Raw genomic sequence first — 12,726 nt, forward strand, 5'->3', positions numbered from 1 at the left:
GCAGCTACTGTACCAGCAGCAGCAAAAAACGAATGAACTGATGCTACAACAGATTGCTGCCCTGAGGAAACAGCCACAATGCCGAACCCGGAACGTCGAGAGGCCCGGGACAAGGTTCGCTCAGCGTTGAGGAAGATGGGACTGGAGGATGATGTGGAAGCCTTCCTGACCATCTACGAACGCATGGCAGAGCGGGTAAACCTACCAGCTGGCTAGTGGGCAGAAGTGATGGCTCCGTTTTTGGTCGATTATGTCCAGAAGGCCTACTTCAACCTCAGTCAGGAGGACGCCCAGGACTACCAGTGGCTCAAAGGTGAGATCCTTGCCTGGCTGGGGGTCAATACGTACGTGTTGGCTCAGCGCATATTTTCATGGGCCTTTGTGGAGACCCTCCCCGCCCGGTCTCAGGCTTATGACCTTTTGCAGCTGGTCAAGAGGTGGCTCCAGCCTGAGTCTTTGACTCCAGCCCAGATGGTGGAGAAGGTGGTGGTCGACCGGCTGGTGAGGACTCTGCCGGCCGCTATCCAACGTTGAGTAGGGCAAGGGGACCCTGGCACCCTCGACCAGGTGGTCAGCCTAATCAAGGGCTACTTGGCCACTCAGGACTTTATCCGGGACTCTGCCCTCTCGCGGCTGTCACGTCGATCCCAGCCAACCCAGGAACTGGCAAAGGGGACTCGTCCCTCTGCTGAGAACAGTCAGCACCGTACCCGTGCTGAAGGGGTACCCCGGAGTGAGAGTAGCAGGAGACCGGTTCCCTCCCAAACGGTTCTAAGAACTAACAGCACCCCCACCATTAGGTGCTGGCGGTGTCAGGGGCCGGGACATGTGGTTGCTAACTGCCCCATGACTATGGAGCCCATGGACTACGGGTATAACCGCCGGGTCTCAATGTACGCCCAGACCGTCTGCACTGCGAGTGCTGACCCCTCGGACAGTGAACCCCAACTGTGCCAGGCACTGGTTAATGGGTACCCCACGGAGGCCCTCCTAGGGACAGAGTGTGACCCCGATAGGTCTCCCCTAGAGGTGCTGGCATGAGAGGTCGAGCAGACCCCATCGATCCCAGAGCTGGAAGTGTCCCGGGACACGTTTGGGACAGCTCAGCTACAGAATCCCACCCTGCCTTGGGCACGGGAAAGGGTGTTAGAGGTAAATGGCGTAGCTCAACAGCCCGGTGCAGATACTGTATTTCCACGCATGGTAGTCAACGGTGAGTTGCTCTATAGGGTAGACAAAATCAGGGACGAGGTTGTGGAACAGTTAGTGGTACCTCAGTCATACCATCGGGCGGTTTTGGAGATGGCACACACACATCTGCTGGGTGGACACTTAGGGGTTAAAAAGACGCAAGAATGTACTGTATCTTGCAGCGGTTCTTTTGGCCTGGGATTTATGTGGAGGTCCAAAAGTACTGCGAATCCTGCCCCGAATGTCAACTGACCACACCCACCGCCATTTTCCGTAGAGCATTGGTACCTCTGCCAGTGATAGAGGTACCTTTTGAACGAATTGCAATGGACTTGGTAGGGCCCATTGTAAAATCCGCTCGTGGCCACCACCATATATTTGTGGTCGTTGACTATGCTGCCCGGTACCCGGAGGCTGTACCGCTACGCCACAAGTCGGTAAAACTGATTGCACGGGAGCTGTTTGCCATGTTCTGTCGCCTTGGGCTACCTAAGGAGATCCTGACGGATCAAGGGACCCCTTTTATGTCCAAGGTGACGAGGGAACTGTGCAAACTGCTAAAAATAAAACAATTGCGCACCTCGGTGTACCACCTTCAAACCGACGGGCTATTAGAACGGTTCAATAAAACCCTCAAGTCCATGTTAAAAAAGGTGGTTTCTAAGGACAGAAGGGATTGGGACGTGTTGCTAGCCTATTTGATGTTTGCCATCTGTGAGGTACCCCTGGCTTCCACAGGGTTCTCTCCCTTTGAGTTATTGTATGGCAGACACTCTAGGGGTCTGTTGGACGTAGCCAAAGAGACGTGGGAACAAGAGCCGACTCCACATAGGAGTATAATTGAACACGTGGCTAGTATGCAGGACCGGATCGCGGCGGTCATGCCCATCGTGAAAGAACATCTGTTTGATGCCCAGGCATCACAGAAGCGTACATATAATAATAGAGCTACAGTCAGGTCCTTCAACAAGGGCGATCGGGTGTTAGTACTGGTACCCACAGCCGAGAGTAAGCTCATGGCCAAGTGGCAAGGGCCATATGAGGTACAGGCACAGGTGATTTTAATTAACAGGAGACTGCAAAGAGGGTCTAGCCTATTTTTGCTCTCATTTGAGAGCTTAAGGAAGGTGAGTCACAATGCTCCTTTCTTGTGGTGTTGGTGCAGTGTGTCGGCCATTGTTGCTGTGGTTTTGTGCTTGTGGGGCGGCGTGGCCTGGAGTCATGGGGACTCGGTCTTGAAGCATGGGTGCTGTGAGGCACCAGGCCGCCCGCCTTGCTGGTGCATTGTCGCTGTGGCGGTGGTTGGCGCACGGCTCCGCTCCCGTTCAGGTAGGAAATGTTAGGACCCACTACGAGGTTTGCCGTGACGTGGCAGTGGGCTTCATACAGTCTGATCAGAATGTTAAACTAAGAACCTCATGTTCAGTTATATATATTTTTGCTGAGAGGCATTAGATCAAATGTATGATTTTTGGAGGTGCGGTCCATGCTCCTTTTTTTGCTGTGTGTATCTGAACCTACGCCTGGGAAGGCTCTGCACCCGTCAGTCTCTGGGCGGCCCGGCGCGGCCGTTGCCCACGGCAACATTGTTCTGGACTTAGGTGAAGCCGGGAGCGAACCGTAGGACTTTCTATTTTACCCGTGAGTGCTGAATAAAAGCTGCTTATGTTGGACTTGCTTGGGTCACTGCCTCAGTTACTGCATGGTGTGAACACCGCCGTCTTACAGCTGTTAAAGACTATTCACTTAATTTACAGGAGGCGTTGCGGGCCATCAGGCGAATTGACCCTGACAGTGTACAAGATGAAAGCAAAATGCTGAGAGAGCAGTTTATTGAGGGCCTTTTGTCTGATTCCACTAAGGCCCAGCTGCGCATGATGTCGCTACAAAACCATGATATGGACTTTGCTCAGTTCAAGGACAGATCAATCCGTATATTACGAGAATCCACCTATGTCTGCAGTGAGCCAGTTAAGCAACCAGCAGTTATGTACCACCAGGGGGCGGTGTCCTCCTCCCAAGTACCTGAGGTACAGTATACCCAGACCCAAATTGATGATCCTTCTGAAGATTTACGGCTACAAGTACAGGAACTGACTAAGAGTGTGGCGGCTTTATGTAAAACTGTGCAGACTCTCCAGGCTTGTTTCTCCACAGAGAGGATAATTAGCCTCCAGACCAGATGATCTTCCATGGCAACAGCAGAGGAGGATCCCACCACGGTAGCGACGGCTGACCCGCACTGGCAGGAGATCTTCTGATCAATTTGACACTGCAGGATGACCCATCTGCAGACGATGCGACGAGGTTGGTCATATCGAGAAAGAGTGTCCTTTAAACATGCGACCCTTGGGAGAGCGGACCAACCTCCGGGAGTAAGACAGTCTGGTCCAACGAACTGGAGAAGCAAGTATGTCGGTGGATGTCCATGCATACCGGTAGTAATTGACGGTATCCCCTTCACCGCCCTTCTGGACACTGGTTCGCAGGTAACCACAATGCAGCACGCACTGTATCAGAAATATTGGGCTGATACCGATTTCATCCGAGGCCCTGATGTAGACTTGTCATTAATAGCAAGTAATGGTCAGCCATTGACACAGGTGGAGTACAAAGAGGTTGTCATTAAAGTGGCGAGGGTGGAACTTAAATCTCAACGCCTTGTGGTAGTAGATGTGGAAAGAGGGGAGTGTACTCCTACCATAACCCTGGGCACAAATGTGGTAGAAAATTGTTTAAGTGAGGTCATCGCCATTTTGCAAGGCATAGGAGATTCAGCCCCTTCCAAAGAGAAGTATGCCTTCAATAAAGAAACAAGGCCCTCATGCAGCAACAGCAGGTGGAGATAGCTGGTGGAGAGATCGGTAGCGTAAGGGTGAGCGATCCCAACTCCATTATGCTTCCCCCCAGGAGTGAGACACTCATCTGGTGTAGAGCAGTCATAGGTATCAGGTGCCAGGATTACCAGGCTTTGCTAGAACCAGTCTATTTGGATAGCCGACCTACAATTATCACAGCCAGAGGGATTGTTTATGTTAAAAAGGGCTGGATTCCGGTACGTGCCCTGAACTGTGGGGAGGAGGAAGCATGCTTGCCAAACTGTTTACAGTCAGCAACAATGATATTCAGGCAGCAGGACCCTTGGCCCGGTCTGAGTCTACAGAAGGCAACGGCTCCTTAATTCCATTGGAGGACTGGGTTCAAAAGATGCATGTTGGCATTGACTCCACTCCTTCACATCAGAAAAATGGGGTGTATCGAATGGTCCAGGAGTACAAGCTGGTTTTCAGTAAACATCGCTTGGATTTTAGGCAGGTAAAGGGCATCCAACATAATATCCCCACAGGAGATCATCCACCTATCAAAGAAAGGTACCGTTCCATACCTCCCACTCATTACTCATTATCAGTGTGCAAAAAGTATGCTAAAAGAAATGAAACAAGCAGGGGTAATCAGGGACAGCTGCAGCCCTTGGGCAGCTCCCCTTGTGTTAGCAAGAAAAAAAGATTGTACAATGCGCATGTGCGTAGATTACAGAAAGGTTAACAAAATCACCCACAAGGACGCTTACCACTTACCATGTATAGAGGAGTCTCTCGCAGCGTTAAAGTCGGCTAGGTATTTCTCTACTCTAGACTTAACCAGAGGGTACTGGCAGGTTCCCGTGGCTGAGGCTGACAAAGAAAAGACTGCTTTCACTAATCCTATGGGGCTATGTGAATATAACTGTATGCCATTTGGATTATGTAATGCACCCGGGACATTCCAGAGACTTATGGAGTGTTGCCTTGGACATAAGAACTTTGAAATGGTGCTACTGTACTTGGATGATGTCATTGTATATTTCACGACCTATGAAGAACACCTACAACACCTGGCAGAGGTCTTTGAGGCGTTATCCAACTTCGGTTTAAAGGTAAAGCCATCTAAATGCCATCTACTGAAGCTCAAAGTACAGTACTTAGGTCATGTCGTTGGCGCAGAGGGAGTCGCACCAGACCCAGATGAAGTGACTGTCGTCAGAGACTGGCAGGTACCCACCACCATCAGAGAGGTCTGACAATTCCTGGGGCTAGTGGGCTACTATAGACGCTTTATTAAGGACCTTACTAAATTGGTGGGCCCCCTACAAGACCTCCTAGTGGGCCAGTCCAAAAAAAACAGGAATAAGAGTCCCCCAGTAGAGTGGGATGCTAGATTGGATGAGTAATTCAAGAGCCTAAAGCAAGCACTCACCGGATCGGAAATTTTGGCTAATCCAGACTATGATCAAACATTTATCCTCCACACCGGTGCTAGCAACACTGGTCTAGGGGCTGTCCTATCTCAAGAACAGCATGGTAAAGAGAAAGTCATTGCCTATGCGAGTCGGAAAGTTCGTCCTACTGAGAAGAACGCTGCCAATTATAGCTCCTTCAAACTAGAATTCTTGGCGATCATTTGGGCAGTGTCTGAGAGGTTTAAACACTATTTGGCCTCCTCCAAATTTACTATCTACACGGACAACAATCCCTTGACACATATTGATACCGCTAGGCTCGGCGCCTTGGAACAAAGATGGATGGCTCGGTTATCCAACTACGAATTCGCCATTAAATACAAAGCTGGTGTCAAAAACGCGAACGCAGACGCCTTGTTCCGCATGCCGAATCCTCCTGACTCAGAAGAAGATCTGGCGGGCCTGGAGGAGATAGAGATGCCGGCATTCCACAGCCAGGATGTCTTCCAGGGCTCCAACTGCGTAACAGGGAGGAGTTTAGCCATCAAAAAAGTGTCGCTTAATCCGCTACCCCACCATGGTTGGGAAGAGACGCAGAGCCGTGACCCGGTTATATGCATTGTCAAGGAACTCCTTGATGCAGCAAATTCATCTCCAGCTCCCGATGCACGTGAAGATGCCCAACAGTTGTGGAAAGAGAGAAAGAAGCTGTTCACTTATGAAGGCAAATTGGTCCGAAGAGCCATTAACCCACATACGCATGAGCTGGTATGGCAGATTGTGGTCCCAAGAAGAGATGTGCCCATGGTCCTAGAAGCTTATCACAATCAAGCTGGACACTTTGGGTGTAAAAAGCTAGAAGTTCTCATCCGCGACCGCTTCTTTTGGATTGGCATGAGACAATCCATTGAAGAGTGGTGCAGAGAGTGCGGCCCATGTAATCTTGTAGCCCATCATCACTAAGCAACCTCTGGAGATAGTGGCCCTAGACAATGTGCAACTATCCCCAAGTCGATCAAGGTATAACTATGCTCTAACCATAGTCAACCATTATTTCCGCTTCCTAGAGGTCGTTCCAGTGAATGACCAAACAGCAAGAGCTGCAAAGGCATTCCAAGAGTATTTCTGTAGACCCCATGGATACCCAGATCAAGTGCTGACAGACAGAGGTCCAGCCTTTGAGGCAGACGTATTCCAGGAATTTTGCTCCATATATGGGTGTAAAAAGAGCAGAACCACTCCATACCACCCCCAAGGCAACGGTCTTTGCGAAAAATTTAATCATCTGGTCATCAATTTAGTAAAGATCATACCATTAAAAGAAAGGAACCCCAATGGCCTGGGAAATTGCCTGATTTGTTACAAATGTACAATCATATCCCAACCAGCTCAACAGGATATGCCCCAGCTGACCAGATGCGTGCACGGCCAATTAAACTCCCCATTGACCTGGAAATGGGAGTCCTAACTCCTGAAACTATATCCAGCCAATTAGACACTGATTGGAGCACAGAAAGACAACTGCAGTATCAAAAGGTTCAGCAATGTGTAGAACAGAGTCTTGCCCAAGCTAGACAAAGACAGGAGAGAGACTTTAATCGTCATGCGCTGCCAACCCCCCTATCACCAGGTGAACAAGCATTGAAGAAACAGTGTAAAAAAAGTTAGACGACCAATGGGAGGCCCAGCCTTACACTATTCTACCATCTAACCATGACAACAGCAAAGTGTTACCATCTCCAAAGACGGCGGAAAAATGTGTACTACTGTATCCCGAGACAATCTAAAAATATGTCTAGCCCAATTTCATGAAAGAGTTGAAACTAAGGAAGTTGCTCAGCAACCTCAAAGCAGAAAATCTGAACCCTCACCATGCAGGCCTGACCAAAACCCTATATGTGAATTGCATAGAAGCTTCTGAAACTGTTATTTTCTGCTGCGCCATTCCTGCTCCAACTCCCCTGGGAGCCAGCCCTGGTTGGGAAGGGTTAATTATCTGGCACTGCTCATCACCACCTAACTCCCAGGGATCTTCATCAGTGCCCGGCCATAAAGACTGGCGCGTGACCCCATTCGGACCATACCATCACTCGGACCGCCGTGCACTAGTACTGTGACCAAAGCGGCCCGGCCAGGGTGGCACAATAGCAATTGATGGTTTTCATCACTGCACTTGAAGATACATTCAAGGTTCTAGCAATGTTCCTGATTGACTGATTTCATGTGTTTTAAAGTAGTGACTGCTGTTTCTCTTTAGTTATTTACTGTATGTGGTTCTTGCCATATTCTGGCTTACAATAGTTGTAGAATAGGGTTCATTACTTTATCGAACTGTGTACCAACACATCCTCTGCAAAACAGCTGATGGTCGCAAAGACTTTATGAAAACCGGTGATTGCACAAATGACAAATCATACTTGTTCATTGGAAGTCATTTCAGATGACTACCTGATGAAGATGCTTGAGAAAATGCCAAAGTGGTGTAAAGCTGTTCTCAGAGTAAAATAGAATACTTTGAGGAATCTAAGGTTTGACACATATTCTGGTTTGTTTCACATGTGTTTCCTTTGTGGTTTTGCTGCTTTCAGTCTAAATCTACTATGTGCACTTTCCAATAAGAACAAGAAAAAACACTGCATGAACAAGTGTGTCTAAACCTTTGACTGATACATTACAAGAATACTTCTGGTGGCGTGATGGGTGGTTAACTACCAGTCACCTCTGTTTTCGTTATAGCTGTGGAACTAAAATATTATCCCTTCACAACAGCAGACAAAGGTCTGTCAGACCCTCTTGTACATAACAATGTAGCAGATCATCAAATCGGCAACAGAAATGCAAAATGTATTGTGAATGAGGTTTAACAACTTTATTGTAGGAATATGAAAACTCTTTATTTGCTGTACATCCTTACATGGATCATCCTACACTTCCAACTCACCACAATAAAAAAAAGCTTAAAGGGGTTGTCCACTACTTGGCCGACGTCATTTTAGCGGCGTCATCATTCGCTCTCCTTTGTACATTTGTTATGTCACGCAATCCCTGCGGCCAACCCGTGCTGGATCCACACTACTCTCCTTCGGACATATCAGACATCAAGAGGAAGTTAGCAACAAGCTAGATTACAATCCAGACCTGCATTTACAATTCTGTTAAAAACAGTTGACATATTGCTGATACTCTAATAGTTTACACCCTTGTATGACATATCCTCCCTCCCTTTATCTTTTCCAATCCAAGGAATTAAAGGATTGCAGTTCGCTGTCCAAAAGAAACATTCTCTAACATTTTCATAGGTAATTTTTCCACTGTTGGGGTCAAGATCTGATCCTCATTTTGTACACAATGTAAAAAGGATTTTTTTGTGAACTCCCATAATGCGTTACTTCTTATGACTTTGCCTTGTGGTAGAGTCGGTTTTTCTACCTCAGATTACTGCACAGTGCTCTGCTGATATAGAGGCTATACTTCCCATAATGTCTCTATGCAGAAACAGATCAAGCTGGAAAATGGTCAAGAAGGTCAAAGCGTAAAGTTTAAAGGAAGCACATAATGTGTGGATAAACCAAGCCCAACAGCTTGTACGGGACGCTGCCCTAAGAAATATACCTTTAGATTCCAAATCCATTGGTGCATTTGCAAAAAAATATATTTTTTATTCAAATATGTTAAGAAAGTGCTTTGAGCACCCTGGGTGTGGTCGAGCAGTTCCGCACACTGTCAAAACTTCATGCTTTCGTGTTATCACTGCTTCCCTCTTCCTTGATTGACATCAGTAGCTTTACAGGAACCAGCACGGACTCCACTGAAATCTCTTGCATGTGTGCACAGTCAGTGTGCCGATGCATAAAGTAGATTTCAATGGCGACAGTGATGTTTCTTGTAAAGCCACTGCTATCAATCAAGGAAGAATGGGTGGAGATTACCGAAAAAAATATGTAATTTGGAACGAGCACTGAATTGCTTCGTCACACTCAAGGTGCATCAAGCACTTCATATTTGAATAAAGAACCATTTCTGGCCAACACACCAATGAATTTAAATAGGGATTTGTATTAAAGCAATGTCCCCTACAAGCTGTTGTGCTTTGTTTCACCATTTATTAAGTGCTGCCTAACTGTCATTAAAGGGGTTGTCAGGTCTAAAATGACAAGTCTGGAGTCACTCTATATGACTGCAGACTTGTGAATCCTCCCAGAGCACACACTGTGTACTGTGAGGATTCACAGGTGTTAGTGCTGGGAACGGTGGTCATGTGCGATATGCACACTCCTGGCCAGAATCTGACTAGACTGTTTCCGGCCTCGCACAATACACTTGTATTGAGTGCGTCGGACACAGTCTAGTTGGCTTCTATCCGGGAGTGTGCATATCATATACTTGTGCCCACGTGACCATTGTTGCCGCTGCTGACACCTGCGAATCCTCACAGTGCGCAGTGTGTGTGCTGGGAGGATTCACAAGTCTGCAGTCACACAGAGTGACTGCAGACTTGTCATTTTAGACTGGACAACCCCTTTAATGGCTGTTATATATAAAATAATGTGACATTGTGTTTTGCCATGTGTCTCAGCTGATGAGGTAGATTCTCAAAGCCGTACATCAGGGTGAACAGTACAGACTGGAGGTGAGGATTCTGTGGAGCTGGACTTGTTGGACTGCACGTAGCTCTACGAGGACCACGACAGCAGAGTATGCAGGATGGCAGATGGGTAAGCAGAGTTGGAAGCATTAGATGCAGCAGGAGTGTGGTCACACACAGGAATAAGAGATGTATATGCAATCTTATAAGGCCCTGAATAAAGTAAGGAAAGGGCCTAGGACTGCGAGGGAGTTGGTGGTGGTTCCCTTGAGGGTTAAATAAAACTGGTTGGGGCTGCATTATAGATTTGGGGGTGTGGTGTACAAAAGGTTATATATGAGGGAAAAGGCGGCAAGGATCAGTCACACAGCGTCTTACCTGGAAAGAAGAAACCTGCCCTCCCTCCCAGTTTCGTTATTTTTACGGTTGGTTATGAAAACAAGTGGAAGAAGAATTTTTTTTTTTATCAGTGTGGTTTTTGTTAGTTGTCACAGCGTGGCTGTTCTCGTCCATGCTCGATAAGTTTTATTCGCAAGGCCCGCTGTAAACCAACGGTTGGTCTTTGGTATTTTTTTGTTGGTTATAAAGCAGAAAATGAGCAAGGACGAGGAATGTTTTTTAGCAATGTATGTACGGTGTTTTTTTGGTTAAAAAAAAAAAGCTGTGGCCAACCCACATAACCCAATATTGGTTTTACAGTATCTTTATTAACCCCTTAATAACATCTGACGTACTAATACGCGTCTGTGCCCTGGGACTTAAGAGCCAGACCCGTATTAGTACGTCATCGCGATCGCGCGCGCACACAGGCTGTGCGGGCGCGATCGCCGCCAGGTGTCAGCTGATTGTCACAGCTGACACCCGGTACTATGTGCAGGGAGCGGTCCTGCACCGCTCCCAGCACATTAACCCCTGCGATGCTGCGATCGAAGTCGATCACAGCCGATCGCAGCATTGCGGGGGCAAGGGGAGGTGATCGCAGATACTCACCTCCTCTTCCGGCTTCCAGCGCTGTCTGCAAAGGCTTCCCGGGTGTTGCCATGACGACCCGATGTCGTCATGACAACATCCGGGTCACCAGACAGCAGGAAGATTGTTTGGACATGCGCAGTGCATCTCCAAACAATCTTCTCACTGTGCAGCGCTGATAGCCTGTATGACACAGGGATGGTGCTGCATTCCTGTGCCATGCAGGCGATCAGAGAAAAAAAAGTGAAAGTCCCATAGTGGGACAAAGTAATAAAGTATAAAAACTGTCAGTAAGTGAAAAAAAAAATTGCAAAAATATAAAAAATAAATAAATAAAATAATCCACCAAAAATAAAAATATAATGTACCCATCGATAAATATTATTATAAAAAAAACAAAAAAAAACAATAAAAGTACACATATTTGGTATCGCCGCGTCCGGAACAACCTGACCTATAAAGCTGTCCCACTAGTTAACCCCTTCAGTGAACACGGTAAAAAAAAAAAAAAAACAAGCAAAAAACAATGCTTTATCACCATACCGCCAAATAAAAATGGAATAACACGCGATCAAAAAGACGAATATAAATAAAAATGGTACCGCTGAGAACGTCATCTCGTCCCGCAAAAAACAAGCTGACATACAGCTCCATCAGCCGAAAAATAAAAAAGTTATAGCTCTCAGATTAAAGCTATGCTAAAAAATATTTTTTTCTATAAAATTGCTTTTATTATGTAAAAGTGCAAAACATAGAAAAACGATATAAATGTGGTACCGCTGTAAACGTACTGACCCGAAGAATAAAGCTGCCTTATCACTTTTACCACACGCGGAACATGGTATCCGCTAACAAATTGTCGGCTCAAATTGTTAGCGGACATCATGTTGCGTTTGGAGAGCCCCTGTGTGCCCAAACATTGGAGCTCCCCCACAAGTGACCCCATTTTGGAAACTAGACCCCCCAAGGCACCTATCTAGATGCATAGTGAGCACTTGGAACCCCCAGGTGCTTCACAAATTGATTCATAAAAATGAAAAAGTGTTTTTTTTTTTCACTTTTTCATTTTTACGAATCAATTTGTGAAGCACCTGGGGGTTCCAAGTGCTCACTATGCATCTAGATAGGTGCCTTGGGGGGTCTAGTTTCCAAAATGGGGTCACTTGTGGGGGAGCTCCAATGTTTGGGCACACAGGGGCTCTCCAAACACAACATGGCGTCCGCTAATTATTCAAGCAAATTTTACAATCAAAAAGTCAAATGGCGCTCCTTCCCTTCCGAGCCCTGTAGTACGCCCAAACAGTGTTTTTTCCCCACATATTGGGTATCTGCGTGCCCAGGGGAAATTGCACAACAAATTTTGGGGTCCATTTTATCTAGTTACCTCTGTGAAAATAAAAAAAATTGGGTCTAAAGTAACATTTTTGTGAAAAAAGTTAAATGTTCATTTTTTTCTTCCACATTCAAAAAATTCCTGTGAAGCACCTGAAGGGTTAATAAAGTTCTTGAATGTGGTTTTGAGCTCCTTGAGGGGTGCAGTTTTTAGAATGGTGTCACTTTTGGGTATTTTCTGTCATAAAGACCTCTCAAAGTGACTTCAAATGTGATGTGGTCCCTAAAAAATGGTTTTGTAAATTTTGTTGGAAAAATGAGAAATCGCTGGTCAACTTTTAACCCTTATAGCTCCCTAACAAAAAAAAATTTTGTTTCCAAAATTGTGCTGATGTAAGGTAGACATGTGGGAAATGTTATTTATTAACTC

The sequence above is a fragment of the Phyllobates terribilis genome, unplaced genomic scaffold, assembly GCF_046119375.1.
Source record: "Phyllobates terribilis strain yellow unplaced genomic scaffold, ASM4611937v1 Scaffold_5__5_contigs__length_657084704, whole genome shotgun sequence".
Taxonomy (NCBI): domain Eukaryota; kingdom Metazoa; phylum Chordata; class Amphibia; order Anura; family Dendrobatidae; genus Phyllobates; species Phyllobates terribilis.